This window comes from Bos grunniens, chromosome 7 (genome assembly GCF_055505025.1).
Source record: "Bos grunniens cultivar Pamir isolate PY7600 chromosome 7, Bosgru_T2T1.0, whole genome shotgun sequence".
Taxonomy (NCBI): domain Eukaryota; kingdom Metazoa; phylum Chordata; class Mammalia; order Artiodactyla; family Bovidae; genus Bos; species Bos grunniens.
In genome coordinates this window covers 59,598,279-59,612,494 of record NC_141171.1, presented here as the reverse complement: position 1 = coordinate 59,612,494, position 14,216 = coordinate 59,598,279, and the positions used below count along the sequence as shown (strand labels likewise).

Here is a 14,216-nt window from a genome sequence, read left to right as displayed (position 1 = left end):
GGTCGCTTAGCCCATCCTGCTTCTCAGAAGGTTTATCTGTTTTGTTCTTTCTAGGACAAGATTTCTGACATCAGCCAGGGAAAGTCCAGTATCACAATTAATAATCTCTGCAAAACCTTAGTCTTCTGATGTTTTCATTTGTTTCCCTCCACTCCACCTTAATGTTGGCAAGCATGAAAATTTGCCATTTTGTGGAAAATTTCTCTCTCACACACTTTAAGCTCTCCTAGAGTAGTCAGTGTACCTTCTGCTGTTTGTCTTCCCTTCTCAGCCTGAGTCCCATAAACTGACATTTATATTAGCCCCTTGGCATGACCATATTTTCTTGACATCCTACTCTTGATATTTCCCTCCTTCTTCCAAGCTGGGATAAATTTAGCATCCTGTTTTCCTGTCCCAGACCTTGGCTGTGGAGCAAGTAGAAAAAATTCCATACAATGAACTCTACAATCCTGCTATCATTATTACTCATCTAGGCCCTCTAAACTCCTAAAGAGGCCTCTTATTTAATGTCAGATTGCTACCTATGCCACCCATATCCATACGATTTCCTTTTTTTATCTAATTTTTTTTTTCAGCAAAACACACCTCCACACTACTTTGAATAGTAAATTTCACCTCTTCTTTACAGAATAGGGAAAACGCAGGATGAACTAGCTCCACTTCCCCCTCCCCCCACCCCCAGCCCCTGCCTTATAATTCTGGTAATTTATCATCTACATTTCTGTATTTATCCTTCTTCCCACATCAGCTTACCTAGGGACTTACGCATTCATCCATTCCTTTCTTTTTGCCAGTACCTGGCTATGTGTTTTACATTTTCCATCATATTTATTCCTCACAGTAATCACATGAGGTTTACATAGTTCTGCAACTTATAAGGGAAAAGGAAACTGAGGCTGAAAGGACTAAATTCATGTGCTGAAACTAACTACTAACAAAGTTATGAACGGACAGAGATGGGATTCAAGCACAGGTACCTTTGACTCCAAAGTCCATGTTCCACTACTTTTAAGTTTTCTTTCATTTTAGAGAATGAATTTCCCCTTTAATTTACTGAGACCAGTACCATGAACATCTTGTGTGACACCCTGTGCCTTTCTTGGCAGTATCTTTGCTTCTAACTTCCTCTTTCCACAGTCAGTACTCTTAATCTCTCCACAATACTATCCGTCCCCAACACCACCCTCCCCAAGTAATTAGTTTGCATGCTCTGGGATGGAAAAATTCTATCTTTACCCAATTTTTACCTTGTAACTGCAGTATATTGCAGGGTTTTATTTTTTAAATCAATTAATAAATACACAGTAATATGTACAGAAGGAAGGAAGAAAGAAATCCATCCATTTTTTTAAACTGTGTTCTTAGATATTCTTGGGAATATCATCACAGATATATTTTAGACACACTGTATCTAGTCCACAAAGACATAATCTTACTGGAATTTTTATTAATCACTTAAATTTGGTAAAAGTAACATCTTTATAATAGTTTTTTTTTACACTAATATGTTTTATTACAAAAGGTTCAAACAGACACAAAAATATAGAAAATAACATAATGAGCTCATATATACCTATCATATAGATTCAGTAATTCTCAAGATCGGCACTTTTGTTTACCTATTCCATTTTTTAGAAAAATTCTAAAACATTATAAAGTGTTCCAGGCTTTGTCATTTCTTCCCTACAACTTCAACTGGCATCTCTCATACAGAGAATTATTTTCTCAAATAATCTTACTGAGATTCACACATTTAACAATTTTACATTGAGTAACTCTTTCATATCATCTGAAATAATGCCTTTTTGTAGTCACATTGCCCTATTACCTCAAACTTGTTTAGAGTTTGAGTAAAAATCCAAAGGAGGTCCACTTGACACTTGTCCCTTACAACTCTTAATGCAGAGCAGTTTCCTTCTCTTCTTGTTTCTCTGTGCCCTTGACTTGTTTGAACTGAGTCAGTTATTTTCATAGACACACATTTTGCATTTGCCACTTAGCTTCCCTGTGATATTTTTTAACTCTTCCTCTGTATCAAAATACACTTCTGAATTGTCAGTTTTCTACTTGTAAATGCCTTTCTTGAACAAGATGAATAAGTTAGGGAATTTCTTGGGGTGAACATAAGCTTTATTTTTCTCGGATGAGCAGAACTAAAATTTAAAAAACATTATTGGATTTTAGTTGATTTACAATGTTGTGCTAAGTTTCAGATGCATAACAAAGTGATTCAGTTATACATATACATGTATTTATTCTTTTCCAAATTCTTTTCTTATATAGGCTTTTTACAGACTATTGAGTAGACTTCACTGTGCTATACAGTAAGTCCCTGTTGGTTATCCATCTTATATATAGTAGTCTGTATGTGTTAATCCCAACATCCTAATTTATCCCTGTCCATCCATGTTGCCCCTCTGGTAGATATAAGTCTGTTTTGAAATTTGTGAGTCTGTTTCTGGTTTGTAAAGAAGTTCATTTGTATGATTCTTTAAAAATTAGATTTCACATGTGAGTGATATGTCTTTCAGTTCAGCCACTCAGTTGTGTCCGACTCTTTGCGACACCATGAATCGCAGCATGCCAGGCCTCCCTGTCTATCACCATCTCCTGGAGTTCACTCAAACTCACGTCCATTGAGTTGGTAATACCATCCAGCCATCTCATCCTCTGTCATCCCCTTCTCCTCCTGCCCCCAATCCCTCCCAGCATCAGAGTCTTTACCAATGAGTCAACTCTTCGCATGAGGTGGCCAGAGTATTGGAGTTTCAGCTTTAGCATCAGTCCTTCCAATGAACACCCAGGACTGATCTCCTTTAGAATGGACTGGTTGGATCTCCTTGCAGTCCAAGGGACTCTCAAGAGTCTTCTCCAACACCACAGTTCAAAAGCATCAATTCTTCAGCACTCAGCTTTCTTCACAGTCCAACTCTCACATCCATACATGACGACTGGAAAAACCATAGCCTTGACTAGACGGATCTTTGTTGGCAAAGTAATGTCTCTGCTTTTTAATATGCTATCTAGGTTGGTTTGGAGAAGGCAATGGCACCCCACTCCAGTACTCTTGCCTGGAAAGTCCCATGGATGGAGAAGCCTGGTGGCTTGTGGTGCATGGAGTCGCTAGGAGTCGGACATGACTGAGCAACTTCACTTTCACTTTTCAGCTTCATGCATTGGAGAAGGAAATGACAACCCACTCCAGTGTTCTTGCCTGGAGAATCCCAGGAACGGGGGAGCCTGGTGGGCTGCCGTCTATGGGGTTGCACAGAGTCAGACACGACTGAAGTGACTTAGCTAGGTTGGTTATAACTTTTCGTCCAAGGAGTAAGCGTCTTTTAATTTCATGGCTGCAATCACCATCTGCAGTGATTTTGGAGCCCAGAAAAATAAAGTCTGACACTGTTTCCACTGTTTCCACATCTATTTCCCATGAAGTGGTGGGACCAGATGCCATGATCTTAGTTTTCTGAATGTTGAGCTTTAAGCCAACTTTTTCACTCTCTTCTTTCACTTTCGTCAAGAGGCTTTTCAGTTCCTCTTCACTTTCTGCCATTCATTTAGCTAATAATATGTTGGTCCATCCATGTTGCTGCAAATGGCATTAGTTCATTCTTTTTTATGACTGAGTAATACTCCATAGTATATTTGTAATAGCTTAGCTTACAGTGAATGGTGCCAGTATCTGTGGTCTCTGAAGGAGAAAATTTCACTCCAGTATCCAAAATATGTGGTCTCAGTAACTCAGAGCTTTGTGTAATAAGCTTTTATTAGAGTGAAAAGTCGGAGAAGGCAGTGGCACCCCACTCCAGTACTCTTGCCTGGAAAATCCCATGGGCGGAGGAGCCTGGTAGGCTGCAGTCCATGGGGTCGATAAGAGTCGAACACGATTGAGCGACTTCAGTTTCACTTTTCACTTTCATGCATTGGAGAAGGAAATGGCAGCCCACTCTAGGGTTCTTGCCTGGAGAGTCCCAGGGATGGCGGACCCTGGTGGGCTGCCATCTATGGGGTCACACAAAGTCAGACACGACTGAAGTGACTTAGCAGTAGCAGTAGTAGAGTGAAAAGTATAGAGGAAGCCTCCAGCAAAAGACACTGGCAGTGGGTAAGAGAGTACCTACCTCACTAGTTTAAACAGGGCATTATATGCTTTTCAACTGGCTGCTGAGGACAGATAAAAAGAATGCCTCAAGGTTGTTAAAGTTCCACTAGACCCTTTCCCACGGCATACATCCTGAGATAACTTTGACACATATTAGCCAGGGATAACAGGTTCCAGGCAACTTCTCTGGACAAGATGTACTGTTGCTGTGTAATTAGGGGTACAAGTCTTGAGAAACAGATTCCCAGGCAAGATTTGATACAATTATAATCATTAACATAGAGACATAGAGCCTAAAAAAAGCATTCCCACAAGCAAGATATATTATACTTAAAGAAAGGCCAGTTTTCAAATGAAATATATTGTTACAAAATTTACACAGAGCTTTTTTTTTTTTCTTTTAAATAAGCATGTCCTTGAGCAAGAGAGTTCCAGAAAAACATCCATTTCTGTTTTATTGACTATGCCAAAGCCTTTGACTGTGTGGATCACAACAAACTGTGGAAAATTCTGAAAGAGATGGGAATACCAGACCACCTGACCTGCCTCTTAAGAAACCTGTATGCAGGTTAGGAAGCAACAGTTAGAACTGGACATGGAACAACATACTGGTTCCAAATAGAAAAAGAGTATGTTAAAGCTGTATATTGTCAGCCTGCTTATTTAACTTATATGCAGAGTACATCATGAGAAACGCTGGACTGGAAGAAGCACAAGCTGGAATCATGATTGCCGGGAGAAATATCAATAACCTCAGATATGCAGATGATACCATGATTATGGCAGAAAGTGAAGAAGAACTAAAGAGCCTCTTGATGAAAATGAAAGAGGAGAGTGAAAATGTTGACTTAAAGCTCAACATTCAGAAAACTCAGATCATGGCATTTGGTCCTATCAAACAAAGGTAGTGGAGGTGATGGAATTCCATTTGAGCTTTTTCCAGTCCTGAAAGATGATGCTGTGTTGTGAAAGTGCTGCACTCAATATGCAAGCAAATTTGAAAAACTCAGCAGTGGCCACAGGACTGGAAAAGGTCAGTTTTCATTCCAATTCCAAATAAAGGCAATGCCAAAGAATGCTCAAACTATCGCACAATTGCACTCATCTCACATGCTAGCAAAGTAATGCTTAAAATTCTCCAGGCCAGGCTTCAGCAATACATGAACCGTGAACTTCCAGATGTTCAAGCTGGTTTTAGAAAAGGTAGAGGAACCAGAGATTAAATTGCCAACACTGAATCATCAAAAAAGCAAGAGAATTCCAGAAAAACATCTATTTCTGCTTTATTGACTATGCCAAAGCCTTTGACTGTGTGGATCACAATAAACTGTGGAAAATTCTTCAAGAGATGGGAGTACCAGACCACCTGATGTGCCTCTTGAGAAACTTGTATGCAGGTCAGGAAGCAACAGTTAGAACTGGACATGGAACAACAGACTGGTTCCAAATAGGAAAAGGAGCACATCAAGGCTTTATATTGTCACCCTGCTTATTTAACTTCTATGCAGAGTACATCATGAGAATTGCTGGGCTGGAAGAAGCACAAGCTGGAATCAAGATTGCCAGGAGAAATATCAATAACCTCAGATATGCAGATGACACCAAGCTTATGGCAGAAAGTGAAGAACTAAGAGCCTCTTGATGAACGTGAAAGAGGATTGTGAAAAAGTTGGCTTAAAACTCAACATTCAGAAAACTAAGATCGTGGCATCCGGTCCCATCACTTCATGGCAAATAGATGGGAAAACAGTGGAAACAGTGGCTGTTTTATTTTTCTGGGCTCCAAAATCACTGCAGATGGTGATGCAGCCATGAAATTAAAAGATGCTTACTCCTTGGAAGGAAAGTTATGACCAACCTAGACAGCATATTGAAAAGCAGAGACATTACTTTGCCAACAAAGGTCCGTCTAGTCAAGGCTATGTTTTTCCAGTGGTCATGCATAGATGTGAGAGTTGGACTATAAAGAAAGCTGAGCGCAGAAGTATTGATGCTTTTGAACTGTGATGTTGGAGAAGACTCTTGAGAGTCCCTTGGACTGCAAGGAGATCCAACCAGTGCATCCTAAAGGAGATCAGTCCTGGGTGTTCATTGGTAGGAGTGATGTTGAAGCTGAAACTCCCAATTCTTTGGCTACCTGATGCGAAGGGCTGACTCATTTGAAAAGATCCTGATGCTGCGTCAGGTTGAGGGCAGGGGGAGAAGGGGATGACAGAGAGAGATGGTTGGATGGCATCACCAACTCAATGGACATGGGTTTGGGTGAACTCCTCAGTTGGTGATGGACAGGGAGGTCTGGCGTGCAGTGGTTCATGGGGTCACAAAGAGTCGGGCATGCCTGAGCCACTGAACTGAACTCCTTGGAAGGAAAGTTATGACTAACCTAGACAACATATTAAAAAGCAGAGGCATTACTTTGTCCACAAAGGTCCATCTAGTCAAGGCTATGGTTTTTCCAATATTCATGTGTAGATGTGAGAGTTGGACTGTAAAGAAAGCTGAGCACAAAAGAATTGATGCTTCTGAACTGTGGTGTTGGAGAAGACTCTTGAGAATCCCTTGGACAGCAAGTAGATCCAACCAGTCCATCCTAAAGGAGATCTGTCCTGGGTGTCATTGGAAGGACTGATGTTGAAGCTGAAACTCCAGTATTTTGGCCACCTGATGAGAAGAGCTGACTCATATGAAAAGACCCTGATGTTGGGAAAGATTGAAGGCAGGAAGAGAGGGGGATGACAGAGGATGAAATGGTTGGATGGCATCACAGACTCAATGGACATGAGTTTGGATGATGATGGAGTTGATGATGGACAGGGAGGCCTGACGTGCTGAGGTTCATGGGTTCGCAAGGATTTGGACACGACTGAACTGAACTGAGCTGAACTGAGCAATTACAGGGCCTAGGTGACTAAGACAAAAGAAATGAAGAAAAGTGTTTGCCTCCTCTTCCTTCTTGTGGGTCCCTGGACTCCCTACCAAACTGCCTAACTGTAACTTTCTCATATGTACTGGACTTTATTCATTACTCTGTTGATGGATATTTAGGTTGTTTCCATGTCTTGGCTATTGTAAATAGTGCTGCAATGAACATCTTGAACATCTCAGGGTACATTTATCTTTTCAAATTATGGTTTTCTCCAGATGTATGCCCAGGAGTAAGATTGCTGGAGAATTTGGAGTTCTATTTTTAGGTTTTTAAGCAGCCTCCGTTTGTTCTCCACAGTGATTGTACTGATTCACGTTCCCACCAACCGTGCATTTGTTGTTTTGTAGACTTTTTGATGATGGTCATTCTGATTGGTGTGAAGTGATACCTCATTCTAGTTTTGATTTGCATTTCTCTGATAACTAGTGATGTTGAGCTTTTTTTTTTTTTATGTCCTATTTTGGCCATTTATATGTCTTCTTTGGAGAAATGTCTGTTTAGACCTTCTGCCCATTAAAAAAATTTTTTTGGAAGGGGAGATATTGAGCTACATAAGCTGTTTGTATATTTTGGACATTAATCCCTTGTTACTTGTTTCATTTGCAAATATTTTCTCCCATTCTGTGATTGTCTTTGCACTTCTGTATGGTTTCATTTGCTGTGCAGAAGCTTTTAGGTTTAATTTGACCCCCTTTGTTAATTTTTGTTTTTATTTTCATTAATCTAGGAGGTAGATCAAAAAAGATATTGCTAAGATTTATATCAAAGAATACCATATGTAAAATAAATAGCCAATGGGAATTTGCTGTATGGCTCAGGAAACTCAAACAGGGACCCTGTATCAACCCAAAAGGGTGGATAGGGAGGGAGATGGGAGGGAGGTTCAAAAGGGAGGGGATATACATATACCTATGGCTGATTCATGTTGAGGTTTGTCAGAAAACAGCAAAATTCTGTAAAGCAATTATCCTTCAATAAAAAATAAATAAATTTAAAAATAAGAGTGTTCTGCCTATGTTTTTCTGTAAGAGTTTTATAGCATCTGATCTTACATTTTGGTCTTTCATTCTTTTTGAGTTTATTTTTGTGAATGGTGTTAGAAAATTTTCTAGTTTCATTCTTTTACATGTAGCTGTCCAGTTTTCCCAGCACCCCTTATTGAAGAGACTGTTTTTTATATATTGTATATTCTTGCCTCCTTTGTCATAGATTAATTGACCATAAGTGCATGGATTTGTTTCTGGGCTTCCTATCCTGTCCCACTGATCTATATTTCTGTTTGTGTGCCAGTACCATGCTGTTTTATTACTGTAGCTTTGTAGTATATTCTGAAGCCAGGAAGTCAGAGTCTTGTGTCTCCATACAAATTATAGTTTTTTTGTCTTAGTTCACTGAAAAATGTCATTGGTAATTTGATGGAGATTGCACTGGATCTATAGATTGACTTAGGTAGTATAATCATTTTGACAATATTGATTCTTTTAATCCAGGAACATGGTATATCATTCCATCTGTTGAGTCATCTTAGATTTCTTTCATGAGCATTGTATTGTTTTCAGAGTACCAGTCTTTTGTCTCCTTAAGCAGGTCTATTCCTAGGTATTTTATTCTTTTTACTACAACAGTAAATGGACTTATTTCCTTAATTTCTCTTTCTAGTATTTTGATGGGATTATTTCATTAATTTCTCTTTCTAATATTTTGTTGTTAGTGTATAGGACTATGAAAGATTCTTGTACATTAATTTTGCATAGTGCAACTTGACTGAACTCATTGATGAGCTCTGGTAGTTTTCTGTAGCATCTTTAGGGTTTCCTATGTGTACTATCATGTCATCTACAAACAGGAACATTTTTACTTCTTTTCCAGTTTGGATTCTTTTTATTTCTTTTCTTCTGTGATTGCCATGGTGAGGACTTCCAAAACTGTGTTGAGTAAAATTGATGACAGTGAATATACTTGCCTTTTTCCTGGTCTTAGAATGCTTTCAGCTTTCTTTTCACCTTTGAGAATGATAATAACTGTGGGTTTGTCATATATGGCCTTTATTGTGTTGAGGTAAATTCCCTCTGTTTCCACTTTCTGGAGGGTTTTTTTCATATGTGAATGTCAAATTTTATCAAAAGCTTTTTCTGTATTTATTGAGGTGATCATATGGTTTTTATTCTTCAATTTGTTAGTGTGTTATATCACACTGGTTGATCTGCAGGTATTAAAAAATTCTTGCACCCCTGGGATAAATTCTACTTGATCCTTTTAATGCATTGTGGCTGCAGTTTGTTAATTTTTTTGTTGAGAATTATTTTGCCTGTGTTCATCAGTGATGTGCTGTGCTTAGTTGCTCAGTCATGTCCAACTCTTTGCGACCCCATGGACTGTAGCCCGCCAGGCTCCTCTGTCCATGGAATTCTCCAGGCAAGAATACTGGAGTAGGTTGCCATGCCCTCCTCCAGGGGGATTTTCCCAACCCAGGGATTGAACCCAGATCTCCTACATTGCAGATGGATTCTTTACCATCTGAGCCACCAGGGAAGCCCATATCATTAGTAATATTGGCCTATAATTTTCATTTTTTGTGGTAGCTTTGTTTGATTTTCTTATCAGGGTTATGATGGCCTCATAGAATGAGCTTGGGAGTGTTCATTACTCTGTAATTTTTTGAAGGAGTTTCAGAAGAATATTATTAACTCTTCTCTATGTGTTTGATAGAATTTGCCCATAAAGCCATCTGGTCCTGGACTTTAATTTTTTGGAAGTTTTTAAACACTCTTTAAATTCCAGTACTTGTGATTGATCTGTTCATATTTTCTATTTATTCATGGTTAAGTCTGGGAAGGTTGTATATTTCTAAGAATTTATCCATTTTTTTCTAGGTTGTCCATTTCATTGGCATATAATTGTTTGTAGTAGTCTTATGATTCTTTATATTTCTGTGGTGCCAGTTTAAACTTTTCCTTTTCTATTTCTAATTTTTTTTAATCCTCTCTCTTTTTCTTCATGTTGAATCTGGCTAAGAGTTTATCAATTTTGTTTATCTTTTCAAAGAATCAGCTTTTACTTTCATTGATTTTTTTTCTGTTGTTTTCCTCATCTCTCATTTATTTCTGCCCTGGTTTTTCTGATTTTATTCCTTCTACTAACTTCAGGTTTTGTTTGTTCTTCTTTCTCTAGTTGCTTTAGATGTAAGGTTAGACTATTTATTGAGATTTTGTTTGTATCCTGAGGTAAGTTTGTATTGGTACAATCTTCTCTCTTAAAATTGCTTTTGCTACATCCCATAGGTTTTGGATCAATGTTTTTTGTTGTCATTTGGCCTAGATATTTATTTATTTCCTATTTGATTTCTTCAGTGATTCATTGTTTAGCAGCATAGTTTAGCCTCTGTGTGTTTGCATTTTTTTACAATTTTTTCCTGTAATTGATTTGTAATTTCATAACATTGTAGTTGGAAAAGATGTTTGATATGCTTTCCATTTTGTTAAGTTTACCAAGGCTTGATTTGTGGCCCAAGATGTGATCCATTCTGGAGAATGTTCCATGTGCACTTGAGAAAAAGTGATTTCTGCTCCTTTCAGATGGAAATACCAAATTCATTTGGTCTAATGTGTCATTTAAGGCCTGTTTTACATTACTGACCATCTGGATGATCTATCCACTGATTTAAGTGCCCTAGTATTATTGTGCTAGTGTAGACTTCTCCTTTAATGGGTATTAGCATTTGCCTTATATATTGAGGTGTACCTGTGTTGCATGTGTATTTATAATTGTTATATCTTCTTGGATTAATTCCTTGATCATTGTGTAGTGCCCTTCTTTCACTCCTGTAACATTATTTTAAAGTCTATTTTGTCTTATATGAGTATTATCAATATGCATGTTTTATTGCCATTTGTCTAATTGTTTTGGACTTTTTGAAAGGTCTTTTATTTTCCCTTACTTTTGTGTTCTCTTGTTATCAATGTCTATTGTTAGTGTTGTGTATGGATTACTTTTCTTTTTTTGTGTATCTGCTGTAGATTTTTGGTTTGTGGTTTCTCATGTGGTTTTGATATAACAGTGTATATATGTACAAGACTGTTTTAAGTTGCTGGTCTCTTAATTTCCAGTGCCTTTTCAATTATCATGTACTAGTACTGTCGTCTTCTTGTGATTGCTGGTTTTTGTATCATATTTGGGTGTAGATGATTTCCTACATTTACTTTATGTTTGCCTTTATCAGTGAGCTTTCCTATTCATAATTTTCTTGATTCTAGTTGTGGCCTTTTCTTTTTCTGCATAGAGAAGTTCCCTTAGGATTTGTTATAAGGCTGGTTTGATGGTGCTGAATTTTCTTAGTTTTTGCTTGTCTGCAAAACTTTTGATTTCACCTTTGAATCTGAATGAGAACCTTGCTGAGCAGAGTATTCTTGTTGCAGGGTTTCCCCTTTCATCACTGTAAATATATTGTGCCACTCTCTTCTGGCCTACAGAATTCTGCTGAAAAATCAGCTGATAACATTACAGGGATTCCTTTGCAAGTTGTTTGTTGCTTTCCCTTGTTGCTTTTAATATTTTTATTTGTCTTTAATTCTTGTCACGTTGATTTATATGTGTCTCAGTGTGTTCCTCCTTAGGTTTATCTTGTGTAGGATTTTTGTGCTTCCTCTACTTGAGTGTTTCCTTTCTCATATTAGGGAATTTTTAGCTACGATCTGTTCAAATATTTTTTCAGGCTCTTCCTCTGTTTATTATCCTTTTGGGACCACTGTCATGTGAATGTCCATGCATTGAATTATGCCCCAATGAATTGGACATGACTTAGCAACTGAACAACAGCAACAGAGGTCTCTGAGACCGTCCTCATTTCTTTTCATTCTTTTTTCTTTATTCTGTTCCACATTGGTGATTTCCATGATTTTGTCTTCCAGTTCACGTATTTGTTCTTCTACTTCAGTTATTTTGCTATCAGTTCCTTCTAGTGTATTTTTCATTCCATCTATTGTGTTGTTTATGTCTGCTCTTTTGTTCTTTAAATCTTCTAACTCTTCATTAAACATTTCTTGTAACTTCTTAGTCTGTGCCTCTATTCTTTTTATGAGATCTTGGATCATCTTTACTATCATTACTGTAAAGTCATTTTCAGATGGGTTCCCTATCTTCACTTTACTTAGTTGTTTTTGTGGGTTTTTACTTTTTCCTTCATCCAGAACATTTTTCTCTGCACTTTCATTTTGTCTGCCTTTCTGTGTTTGTGGTCTCTCTTCTGTTGGCTGGAGGATCATAGCTCCTGTTGCTTTTGGTTTTTGTCATCTGGTGGGTAAGTTTGGTCCTAAGCCTTATGCAGTTTTCCCAGTAAGAGGAAGTGATGCCTGCCCAATGGTGGGTAGTGCTGGGTCTTGTCCCACTGATGAGCAGGACCATGTCAAGGTATATGTTTAGGGGTAGCTGTGAGCTCAGTATGGCTTTAGGCACCCTGTCTGCTGATGGATGGGGCTGTAGAGCTGAGTTTTAATGTCAGTTTCTCCACTTAGTTGTATACATTCATATTTGTATACATTTTTAAATTTCTCCTAATTAGTTTCATTATCAATAATTTCATAGGTTTGCAGCCAGTCTTCCTATTTATTCTTCTTCTTAAGTGAAGGAATTTCCCATATCAAGTTCTGGCAAGTTTAAAATAACAGTTGAAAAGGTCGAGCAGAGCCTTTGTACATTGAGTAGCAAAAATTCCCAGAGCAGCCACAGGTTGGATATGCTGATGTACCCCTCTCTAATATAGTCCTTTCATAAATGAATGTGATATGCCTTATTTTTGACTTGCAGGGAAATTTATCTATCCTTTCAGATAGATTTCAAGAATACTGTTTCTAAAATACAAATCTATTCTTATTTCCTTACTGAAGTCTTCCATTGACTCTTCATTGTTTGTATTATGAGGTTATTATTTATAGTAAAACTTGAATATGAAGAAGTATAAGATTTTATTTTGTGAAACTGAAATAATCTTGTTCATGAATATCCATGAGCCAGTCTACCTGATAAGACAAAAAGTATGTTTGGACCTGTGGCTTCTGGGTCAGGAGATGGAGATTGAATTCAGGTATGGGTCACAAGAAAAAGAGAAAAAAGAAAGGTAGATAAGTTTGAAAGTCTTTAAATATGCTCAGCACTATTGTCCACCTTTTCAGTGTCATTAGAGGCACTTTAGAAATTAAATTTATATAAGAAAGAAAGCTGCCTGCACCTTCCAACTAAAAAGAGTTTTGTCTATTAAAGATTCAGAGGTCTTTCCCTTCTAATTGCCTGTTGCTTCTCTTGGGCTCCTTTTCCTTTGTTCTCAAGAACCTAAGTGATACTTTGTGTACTAGCATAGTTTTAGTTTTGCCAGGTGGAAAAAAGGCGCTAATATTAAGATTAAGATGATTTCCTGATCCCTATTAGAAAGTGACACCTAGTTAAGTCAGATCTCCTCATCCATCTTTCCCCTACCCCCAAATACAGATTAATTTAGAGACCACATAAAATTGCACATGGCCTATGTATGTCTGGAGCATAACTGACAATATTATCCACTTTGCATTCCTAAATTGTGTCCTTCAATCATAATAAGAACCACAAGGGCCTGACCCATACAGTACTGGCTCGCTGGGAAAAATGGGGCTGCCACAGTACTTCAGGCCTCAGGTATTCCTAGTCATTCCTAGCAATAGTCATCTGCATCATTAGATTGAGACTGACATATTAAATACACTTAATATTCAAAGATACGCAGCTCCATACAAAAGGTTGGTTGAAGTTCACTGTATTTCTTAGGATATAGGCTAAACTAATATAACAGCCATAAAAGAGTTAGCATCCTCATTCATGACTGTTTTTCTTTCCATGTAATGGTTCCAAAGTTGATGGGTAGATCTGGACTGGAGGAGACCCTAACATACACAACCAAAGTCTTGCAGTTTGGGGTAGATGATGGATGGTGATCCATTTTTATCCACCTCTGGACTGATAAGAGTTATGCATAACTGTAAGGCCACATGCTCATTTAAAATTTATGTTTTCTAATGAACCGTAGAATTAATATTTGAAAACAATAATATACCATCAATATAATGTCAGGTTCATGGTAATGACTTTATAAATATTTTTGCAAATGAAAGGGTGATAGCATAATTACTTTTTACTTGACATCTCAAGTGTCTGTTC

General features: G+C 37.8%; 1 protein-coding gene across 4 annotated transcripts in view; it reads left to right on the top strand.

Annotated features, from left to right (window-relative positions):
* Positions 1 to 14,216, top strand: part of LOC147369635 (sperm-associated acrosin inhibitor-like) — a 159,160-nt gene that overhangs the window by 122,712 nt on the left and 22,232 nt on the right. The window lies entirely within an intron of this gene.